The following is a 9,740-nucleotide window of genomic DNA, read 5'->3' as shown; positions in this document are numbered from 1 at the left end:
TTCTCTGATTGGTTCTCATAAAATTAATCACGGTTAAAATTTAACAGGCTCTTGTGCAACCGGGCCAATAAGATTTACAATACAATATTGGGTTCCAGATGGTCGAAAATCAAGAAAATTGAATGTTAATGAGCTTCAAAAATAATTGAAACTGTACAAACAGTGTGTTTCTCAACAATGTTACCTCGATAACTTTTGAACAGTTATTTCTAGCTTAATTTTGCAAAGGACCATTTTTTTAAAGAATTGAATTTTCTATAAGAAGAGTTTTTTAGATTCTCTATAAATTATGAGTTTCAAGAGAAATTTATTTTCAAAAACCATACAATAAAACTGCAATGCTAATTTTTCAATGTCTGCATTGTGCTGCCCCCAAGCGGCCAGTTATGAAAGTATCCCCTTCTTATCACCTCCATCAAATCAAAATAAACAGCCGACGCCATTTTGTTTTTGACAATTTTCTCTCAGTTTTCTGTTTGGGTCTGCTAAAGATTGCTTTTTATAAATGAAATATAGTAGTTAGAAGTTTAATTATTGAAAAACAATATTTTATCTTAATTATTGCTCCAACTTTATCAGCAATAAAAATTATGCGCGACCGTCAAATAATTGAGTATGTACATTTTTGGATGAAGTTAAGAGTTGTCTAAAAGTTTTCAAGTTGATTTTATGTAAGTATTTAAATGATTAAACGATAATTTATATAAAATGTATCTATCATAAGTAAATAAAGTTTATTTTCACTTAAACATCATTGTTCTGTAAAATTGATAGCAAAATCTTCATTCATTAGGCAACTACGCCTATGATGGCTGTGCTAATGACTCAAGGTACCACATCATTTTTTGTGTTTCTAGTAAATTTATTGCTAAATTATTCTGAAATAGTAATGTAACATGTACCTGATGATCTTTCAACTCTACTTCCATCATGATTTCAAGCTAGTTTCTTTGTTTTAGTTGAGTTTTTTCTAATAGCAATTGTACCATCTAGGTAAAGCTATAGGTAGCCCTTACGGGAAGCAGAGTGTGCGGAAGACTTCAAAATCAGTTTAATTATTTAAATAATAAAAATTGTGGTAATCCATTACTTAATTATCTTTATCTTGTTAATTTGGCAGTCTATTTTATAAGGTTTGTATGGAAATTGAAGAAAACTAATAAATATATAGCCTATTAAAATTTCTTGAACAGTAACTGTGTGCTAGTTCATAACCTTATTTTATAACTTGAAATTTTCTCATTACTAAATTCACAAATGCCTTTTCTTGTACAGAATTCATATTTTTTTGAAAATATATTATTTATTTTAATCCATCTTGTACTCATTTTCAGGCTTGGAATATCATTTACAACCTTTTGATTGGATATAGAATGATTTGGTGATTTATTGTGGATACCAATACCTGATTATATCCTGAAATTAAGCCTGAATAAAGGGATTCAACTCTTCACATCTAACATTCAAGGTAATTAGAATTTTTCTTTTATATTTGTGGGTTTATTCCACAAATATTTTATTTATCTGTCTACCTTTCATATGATCATTTTTCTCAATATTATCTAGACTTAAGAATAAAGGTATTTCAAAGGTTTGGATTAAAAAAGAAAGGCCTGCTGTTATCCATAGATTTTTCTCATTTACATTTTTCAAAAATATGAAATTGAAATATAATACTTCCAAATAGAGTGAAAATTAAAGTCAGTATTCATTAAATTCGATGAGAAAAAAATCTATAGATAACGGTTCTGGACAAATCTCTTCCATGATTGCAATGCCTCTAGCTTGTAAGTTATGTCTAGTGTTATTACCTAATCATTGATATAGGTCCCATATTCACTAGCAGAAGAGATAAACATAAACGATATTTGAAATAATTTCCATTTGATAGATCCGTCTTTTATTGTGTGGTCCAATCCAGAATAAGGTGGGCCGTCCACTACTGGAACCGATTTCGTCCGAACTAGCATCGGCCGAAAACTACCGAACTCGTCCGAACGATCCCCCAACAAAGTAAGCTATAGGGTAACCGTCCACTGGAACCGTATTCAACCGATCCGTTCGGCCGTTGGATCGGACAAATTTTCCGGCCATTAATTCAGCCAAATATGGTCGTCCATTGGAACCGTTTATGTCAGTCTAGTTCAGTAGTTGGCTGAACTATTGAATTAACTACTATCATAGCCAACAAAATTCTTCATAAACAATGATTATATTGAGATTTTGAAAATTAAAAAAAAAAATTTACTAAATTAGGTGGGCCGTCCACAGGAACCGATATCGTCCGAACTAGCATCGGCCGAAAACTACCGAACTCGTCCGAACGTTCCCTCAACAAAGAAAGGAATAGATGATCGTCCATTGCAACAGGTTCATAAGTCCGTGCACGGCCGTCTCCGACCGATCAAGTTTTCGATCCGAATTGAATAGGATTTTCCTGCTCTATCTGGCCGAAGTCGAGCTGAGACAACATAATCCTAACCCCAAAATTGTTTCACAGTCTTGTCTGTTTTTTTTTTGAACTTGTTCTGTTTTATAAAGTTTTAACTATGGATAATAGTTAAAAAGTTGACAAACTATACAGTAAGACAAAAGTTGATGAGTTTGGTTCAAGAGCATGTTCCATTGTGGGATATGAGAGACAAACAAGTAGGATCTGAATGTAAGATTATTGAAATGAATAACTAATTTAATGGATATTTGTTTATTCAATTTTCAAAATCGCATATAATCATTGTTTATGAAAATTTTGGTGGCTATAATAGTAGTTAATTCAATATTTAATAGTTCAGCCAACAGACTACTGAACTACACAGACATAAACGGTTCCAATGGACGACCATATTCAGCCGAATTAACGGCCGGCATTTCTTAAGTATAATTGCAAAATGCTCATTCCAATTTCACTCTGCAATGCTTAGCCTATATCTTGGTCTACCGTATCATTCTTACATTTTTTTTATTAATTTTCCGCCGTTTTTTGTTTAAATTTTATTGTGACATGTACTTAATAATCTAGTTTATCTACTTCAATAAAGTTTTTGGTTTGGGTTTTAATTTTTGATAAGTTATCTCTTACTGTGTCCAGTTATGTTGTATACCTAGATCTGTCTAAATGTTTTTATAAGTTTTTAGCTGATATTTTGCTCATTTCTCTAAAATAATGTTGTAAAATGTACTCATAAATATCTCAATAATAATTCAATCCAGTTCTAGTTTTAGTTGTTGATTATTTTTTACTTCTTTCATAACATGACTGTACTCTACATTGACGGCAATAGTAGGTAGGTTGGGTAGTAAGTGTGGAACGCTCGGCACAAAACTACAAATAATAAACTTATTATCTCTCAATTTAAAGAAATAACCTTTTGAAATTATTATAAATGAATTATCATTTCTCTTCTCTTTGGTAGTCTTATCTACTGTTGAATTTATTATTTTTTTATATTTTCAGGTATAGGCCTATCTTCATTGGAGATTATATAATCATTCAAACGAAATCGTAACTTGAGATTTTGTTCTACAATATTCATGTATTTGAACCACGACAACCTGATTCAACTCTTCATGCAACATACAAGAATACAAGGTACTTTCAAATTTATTGTGATATTTGTAATTTTCCCTACAAATATCATGTTGTCTTTTTTCTGCTTTCCAAGCAGATTCGCTTAAAATCTGTTTTCTAGTTTCAATTATTAAGACATTTCAAATGTTTGGGTTAATAGAGAATGGCGTGCTGTGATCTGTAGATTTTTCCTCCTTTCAATTTTTAACTTGGTAATTTTAAATCCTACTTATAAATATCTTAACAGTTTCATGAGGAAAATCTATCAGGCTACAGTTCTGGACAATTTCTCTCCATGTACTTTGACATGTCTCTAGCTTTAAGATAAAATAACTGTAGTGTTATTTCTCACTTGAAATATCCCCAGAATCATTGTTAGGAACTAATAGATCAAATACAGGAATAGGTAGCTGAATATTGAAAGAATAAAATTATTCGAAGGGTAGTGGCCGCATCTAACAATTCTGGTTTTAAAAGTTGATCAATGACTAAAAGAAAGTATTCTCATAGTTTCCTCTGCCCTGAAAACCCCCGAATTGGTGATACTCCAAAGAATAGGTAGTCTAATATTGTGAAAAATCATACAATTCTTATTTGAAGGGTATCCACTTTTTTTAGTGTCTGCATCTAACAATTCTGGTTTTAAAAGTTGATCAATGACTAAAAGAAAGTATTCTCATAGTTTTCACAGCCCTGATAACTTTCCGTATTGGTGATACTCCAAAGAATACCTAGGTAGTCTAATTTTGAAAAAAATCATACAATTCTTATTTGAAGGGTATCCACTTTTATTAGTATCTGCATCTAACAATTCTGGTTTTAAAAGTTGATCAATGACTAGAAGAAAGTATATTCTCATAGTTTCCACAGCCCTGATAACCCTCCAACTGATAATTATCAGTTGGTTCATTAAACGTCTTTTATCATGTGTCTACCATAAAATACGTAGTCAACATTGTTAATTCAGTCAATTACCATATTTTATGCTGTAGGCACGGAATTGAGGTAACTGGCTTTGAAGCTATGGCCCTAAAAGTTGAGGCATCAGTATTTTAACGTTATCCAATAGTTAATTCTGTCATTATCGTTTTTGATTAGAGTCACCCATGAAAATACGTAGCTGATACTGTTGAAATTAACCAATAATTACCATATTTTATGCGGTAGGAACGGAATTGAGGTAACTGGCTTTGAAGCTATGGCCCTAAAAGTTGGGGCATCAGTATCTTAACGTTATCCAATAGTTAATTCTGTCATTATCCTTTTTGATTAGGGTCACCCATAAAAATACGTAGCTAATACTGTTGAATTTAACAATTACCATATTTTATGCGGTAGGAACGGAATTGAGGTAACTTGCTTTGAATTTATGGTCCTAAAAGTTGGGGCATCAGTATCTTAACGTTATCCAATAGTAAATTCTGTCATTATCCTTTTTGATTAGGTGTCACCCATAAAAATACGCAGCTAATCCTGTTGAATTTAACCAATTACCTTATTTTTTGCGGTAGGAACGGAATTGAGGTAACTTGCTTTGAATTTATGGTCCTAAAAGTTGGTGCTTCAGTATTTCAACGTTCTCCAATAGTTAATTCTGTCATCATCCTTTTCGATTAGGCTTTATCCTTGAAGATACGTAGCTAATACTGTTTTAATTCAACAAAACATCATATTTTATGCATTATAATGATAAATAAATCTATGGTTGTACAATATTAGTCTGTTTATTCAGTCTAGTAAAATGTTATAATTTGAGAGGTATAAGATTGATGGTTGATTAGCAAGCAAGCGCAGACTATTGACAGAGTACTGTCAACATTGAAGAGAGAGAGAGTGGCGCACATTGGAGCGAGGCGAGGTGGCACTCCATTTCAATGTGTCCACTTCTACTACTTGAGACCAGTTTTCATTGCCACAGATTAATGTATCCTGACATGTATGTCTCCAGAATATAGTAATAAATTATTTGTTTGCAATATGTCTCTGGGATTTGTGGTAATGTAAACTGGCCTTCACTATTATCATAGAGAAAAGATAGCATACGATTTCCCATGGTATAGGGCGTTTATGTTGCAAATGTGAGTGTTAACTGAAGCCGATAGTCCTAGTAATTGTTTTTGGTGATGAAGCTATGTGACGCTGGTAGTCTCTCATACTGTGCCGTTCTTACACTCTTACACTCCCAAAAACACCTACGCAACCCAGGTCGAGAAGAGAAGAGACTCGATTCGAAAGCATGTGTTTTCAAATGGTGACAGTCGCGGAGACTAGAATCGACTGGTCCGAGTGTCACCATTTGGAAACTCATGCTTTCGACTAGAGTCGAGTCTCTTCTCGACCTGAGTCGCGTAAGTGTGAGTTGAGTCTAAAACTCCCAACGACACATCAATGATAGAAAGTTGTCGACGGTACAGTAATCGGCTTGAATTTTGGCACATAAACGACCTATTTCAAGAGATACCTTCTCAAGCTTTATTCTCTGTATGGTGTGATACATTTAATTCGAATTTGATAACCACTTGACTTTCATTTCATCTCAGACTGTGACTGAGTTAACATGAAATAACCTTGAATTTTAGAACATACCATGGGATATCTTCTTATGCTATCTTTTCTCTATCCTCTTACCTTTTGATTTCTATTGTGTGTTTGTGTTAAATAAAATGATTGATTGTTGTGTTGAGTAAAATTATTGATTTATTTTAGAATTTTGTGTCTCAACCACTTATTCCAACTACGGTACCTCGAGTCACTCCACTTGTGTATTATTTGTAGACTTTATTTATTACTTTGTTGGCTAAGCATTGTATGTTCTTTTGCAGTGTATTGAAATGTGGAAGCAGAATGATCGCGCAGAGGAATCTTACTGCTTTGGGAGAATACCTAGACGATTTCAGAAGACTTGGGGAAGAAAGTTACTGCTCTAATCTCCAGCCTTGGATTACTTCACAACCTGATGCATTATATACAACCATACGGAATTTTCTTCAGGTTAGTTGATGATTTTTACTATATTTGTCTTGTTTCTTGTTTGAATTGTAATGTTTGATTTTGCACTTTACGTTGCTGCTTGCGTGTTATAAAATGCATATTGCGATTAAATTAGCTTAACCATATTTTTAAGCTGGCCACTAACGGTAGGACATGCATGATGAACTTGTGTGTACATACATGCATGTTTATCAGGGACATACACATGTTTATCATGCATGTCCTGTCGTTAGTGGCCAGCCTTAAACTTATGCTTGCGCCCTATCTTGCTTTCTATGAAATATAAAAGCAGTAATTCTATTATATATACTCTGATTAGAGTCTTTGAGAAGCTTCTGAAAATGAACAGATTCAACCGGTGTATTGTGGTGGAAATATGAGTGAATTCAAACTGAGCCTCGATGGCTCTATTAGCGCCGTCAGTCGGTGTTATTATAGTTTGAATGATCTACGATTTATTTGCTATTTCTCTTACTTGATTAGGCTTTTGTAGTTTTATTTTCCGTGATGTTACCAGATTTGGGAGACGCTTGAACGGTTTTAGTAGACATTAATATTGGAAAAAATTGTTAACATTTATGATAGTAGACAGCTTGTATAGCATCTGGGGTTGCTTGGATAATTGGGCTTGTAAATTATCTTTAAGTTTCCCGCATTACCCTAAATATTTCTAAAAAAAAATATTTCCTCAGATACTCCAGTCAGTTATGAACAAAATTGTTTATTTACATGAACAATTGACTGATAGATAGCCTTGTAATACTAGGGTTTATCCCGACTAATTATGACACTGAATGATAGAATAGAATAGAAAAAACGTTTATTGAATAAATAAGCTACCTTAAGCGAACCTCAAAGAGGCTGCTTGACAAGGTACTATTATACAAAACATGTAAATTCAAATATAATTATACATATATCAGTGAACTTTATTTTTACTTGACAGTTAAATTCACTTATCAGTTTATTACACTGTCAAATTTACTTAACAGTTAAAATTATCATGATATCAATTAATTAATATTATGATTAATTATGATTATTAACTAGTGGGTAGTTTCTTTCTTGTTTCTAACTTTAGCATGCTGACTTTTTTTCTTCGATTGTCTGGTTTTCTTTTCACCTTTTTTCTGTTGTGTTGTCTTGTCTGCTTGCTGTAAATAACTGTATATTAGACTAATATTATGCACTCTTCTGCAAACTTGTAATATCACGCAGCTTCTACTTGGAATGTTTTGAGTTGAATGGTTGATAGTTTTGATCTTCTGCTTGAACTTGTGATGTCTTGCTCATTGAAAGCTACGTCTAGATTTGTTCATAGTATTGGCACCATTCTCCTATGAGCATTTTGACTTAGTTTCTTTTACTCAAGCTTTTCGACTGTGGATTGTCTCGCCTGCTGTGACTTGATTTGATTGCTTGTCTTGGTGTGCACATCAGTGCTGTTTGAAACCGCATCATCATTTCACCAATCATTATTTTGTTTTCACTATTGTATTATTTTTTCATTTATTCTTCTAACACCCCCGCCCCCACCCCGGTGATGTATTTATAGCATGATAGAGCACCATTAGTTGCCAGAAATCGCACGGCTTGTTGATGCACTTGGACATAAGAAAAAATGCCAAATGAATCAAAGCTCTAAACGTTCCAATTTTTATATTACAGGAAAGGGAATCGGCAGTCGACTATAGGATACCTAGGACTGATTCTATTTTCTCCAAAATAAACTCATTTTTATCTTATGATTTTTTTCATTCATCTTATTATTTTATGATTTATTAATTTATAATAAAATATTGTTTTTTGTTTACATCATTTTATTTTATCATTCAATTCATTTTTATTTCATCATTCGTTATTTTCATTTATTATATTTTTTATTTCATTTGTCATTGTATTGAAGAGTTGTTGTTGGTTCATGAGTGAATTGATCTCGGGACGTTACTATTATTCCTGTCTAGTTCATTTCCGCTATGATTTTCAAAGCTGGGTTATCCTAATAGTCATGAAGCTTCATTGTTTTATAATCCCAATTTATAATTATTTTGGAAATATATTCTGTGTCGACTTGTATACCCCCACCCTTCTGTATCCAAGGATACTTTCACTACAAATTCAATCATATTTGTCAATGTTTTTCCAATTGCTGTGTTGTGTATTTTAACTGTATTCTATTGGGTGGAATAAAATATACTAATTGTATTTATAGAAATATCCGTAGGCTTTTAATTACCAATCATTGAGTATTTATTTTCCCCCAAAACAATCTGAGATAAAGTCCCTCTATTGATCGAGGAGGTAGCCATTTTGAGTCAACTTATTGAAAGTGTGTTTAGAGTGAGTTTTAATAGCGTTCTTTGAAGCAGCCGCACACAGGGACAATAGTAGCGTCCACTAGCTGTGGTGGGAACACGGAAGTGGGAATGTGATATACATTTGAGTAGTGGTCATTCCTAATTCCGCGTTCCCCTAGCAGCTAATAACCGCTACTGATGAACCTGTGTGCAACGAGCTTTAGTACTGGTCTATAAATTCAGGGCACAGACTTTATAGATTAATCATTCATGTTGATGTGCCTATAAAATGACATAATTTGATTGTTATGATGGTTGATAAGCAAGCAAGCGCAGACTATTGACAGAGTACTGTCAACATTGAAGAGAAAGTGGCGCACATTGGAGCGAGGCGAGGTGGCACTCCATTTCAATGTGTCTACTACTAACTACTTGAGACCAGTTTCCATTGCTACAGATTAATGTATCCCAACATGCAGCTGTCTCCAGAATATAGTAATAAATGATTAGTTGTGCAAATAATCTCTGGGACTTGTGGCAATGTAAACTGGCTTACAGTCTTCTATTGCGATTCTAAAGCTGAATCTCCCACATATCAGTATCAGGTACAGTGAGAATATAATTGCCATCAGTTGTAATGGGACCAATGATACTCGCTGAGTCCAATCACAACGATTGGAAATTATGTGTTGACTGATATGTGGGAATGTGCGGCCCATTGCAGCGCGTCTATCTTCATTTTGGCAAGGCATTAGAGAGCGGTGCAGGTCGGTATTGCCTAGTATTATAGGTGATAGATTTAATTTTTTAAATTTTCAGTTTTTTGTAACACTCGGCCCTTGCGCACAGGCTTTGCCTTTGCAGGGACCTTCCGTGTTTTTGTT

The 9,740-nt window shown here is 33.5% G+C and overlaps 1 long non-coding RNA gene across 1 annotated transcript; it reads left to right on the top strand.

Moving 5' to 3' along the window:
* Positions 1-435: 435 nt before the first annotated feature.
* LOC111052578 lies at positions 436-9,229 on the top strand. Its single transcript, XR_005571942.1, has 5 exons — positions 436-671; positions 1,335-1,468; positions 3,455-3,589; positions 6,391-6,559; positions 8,228-9,229. It is a non-coding gene; the product is annotated as an uncharacterized LOC111052578 (long non-coding RNA).
* The last annotated feature ends 511 nt before the right edge of the window (positions 9,230-9,740 follow it).

The sequence above is a fragment of the Nilaparvata lugens genome, chromosome 8 (genome assembly GCF_014356525.2).
Source record: "Nilaparvata lugens isolate BPH chromosome 8, ASM1435652v1, whole genome shotgun sequence".
Classification (NCBI taxonomy): Eukaryota; Metazoa; Arthropoda; class Insecta; order Hemiptera; family Delphacidae; genus Nilaparvata; species Nilaparvata lugens.
The sequence above is the reverse complement of the archived record's forward strand: the minus strand, read 5'-3'. Positions and strand labels throughout refer to the sequence as shown.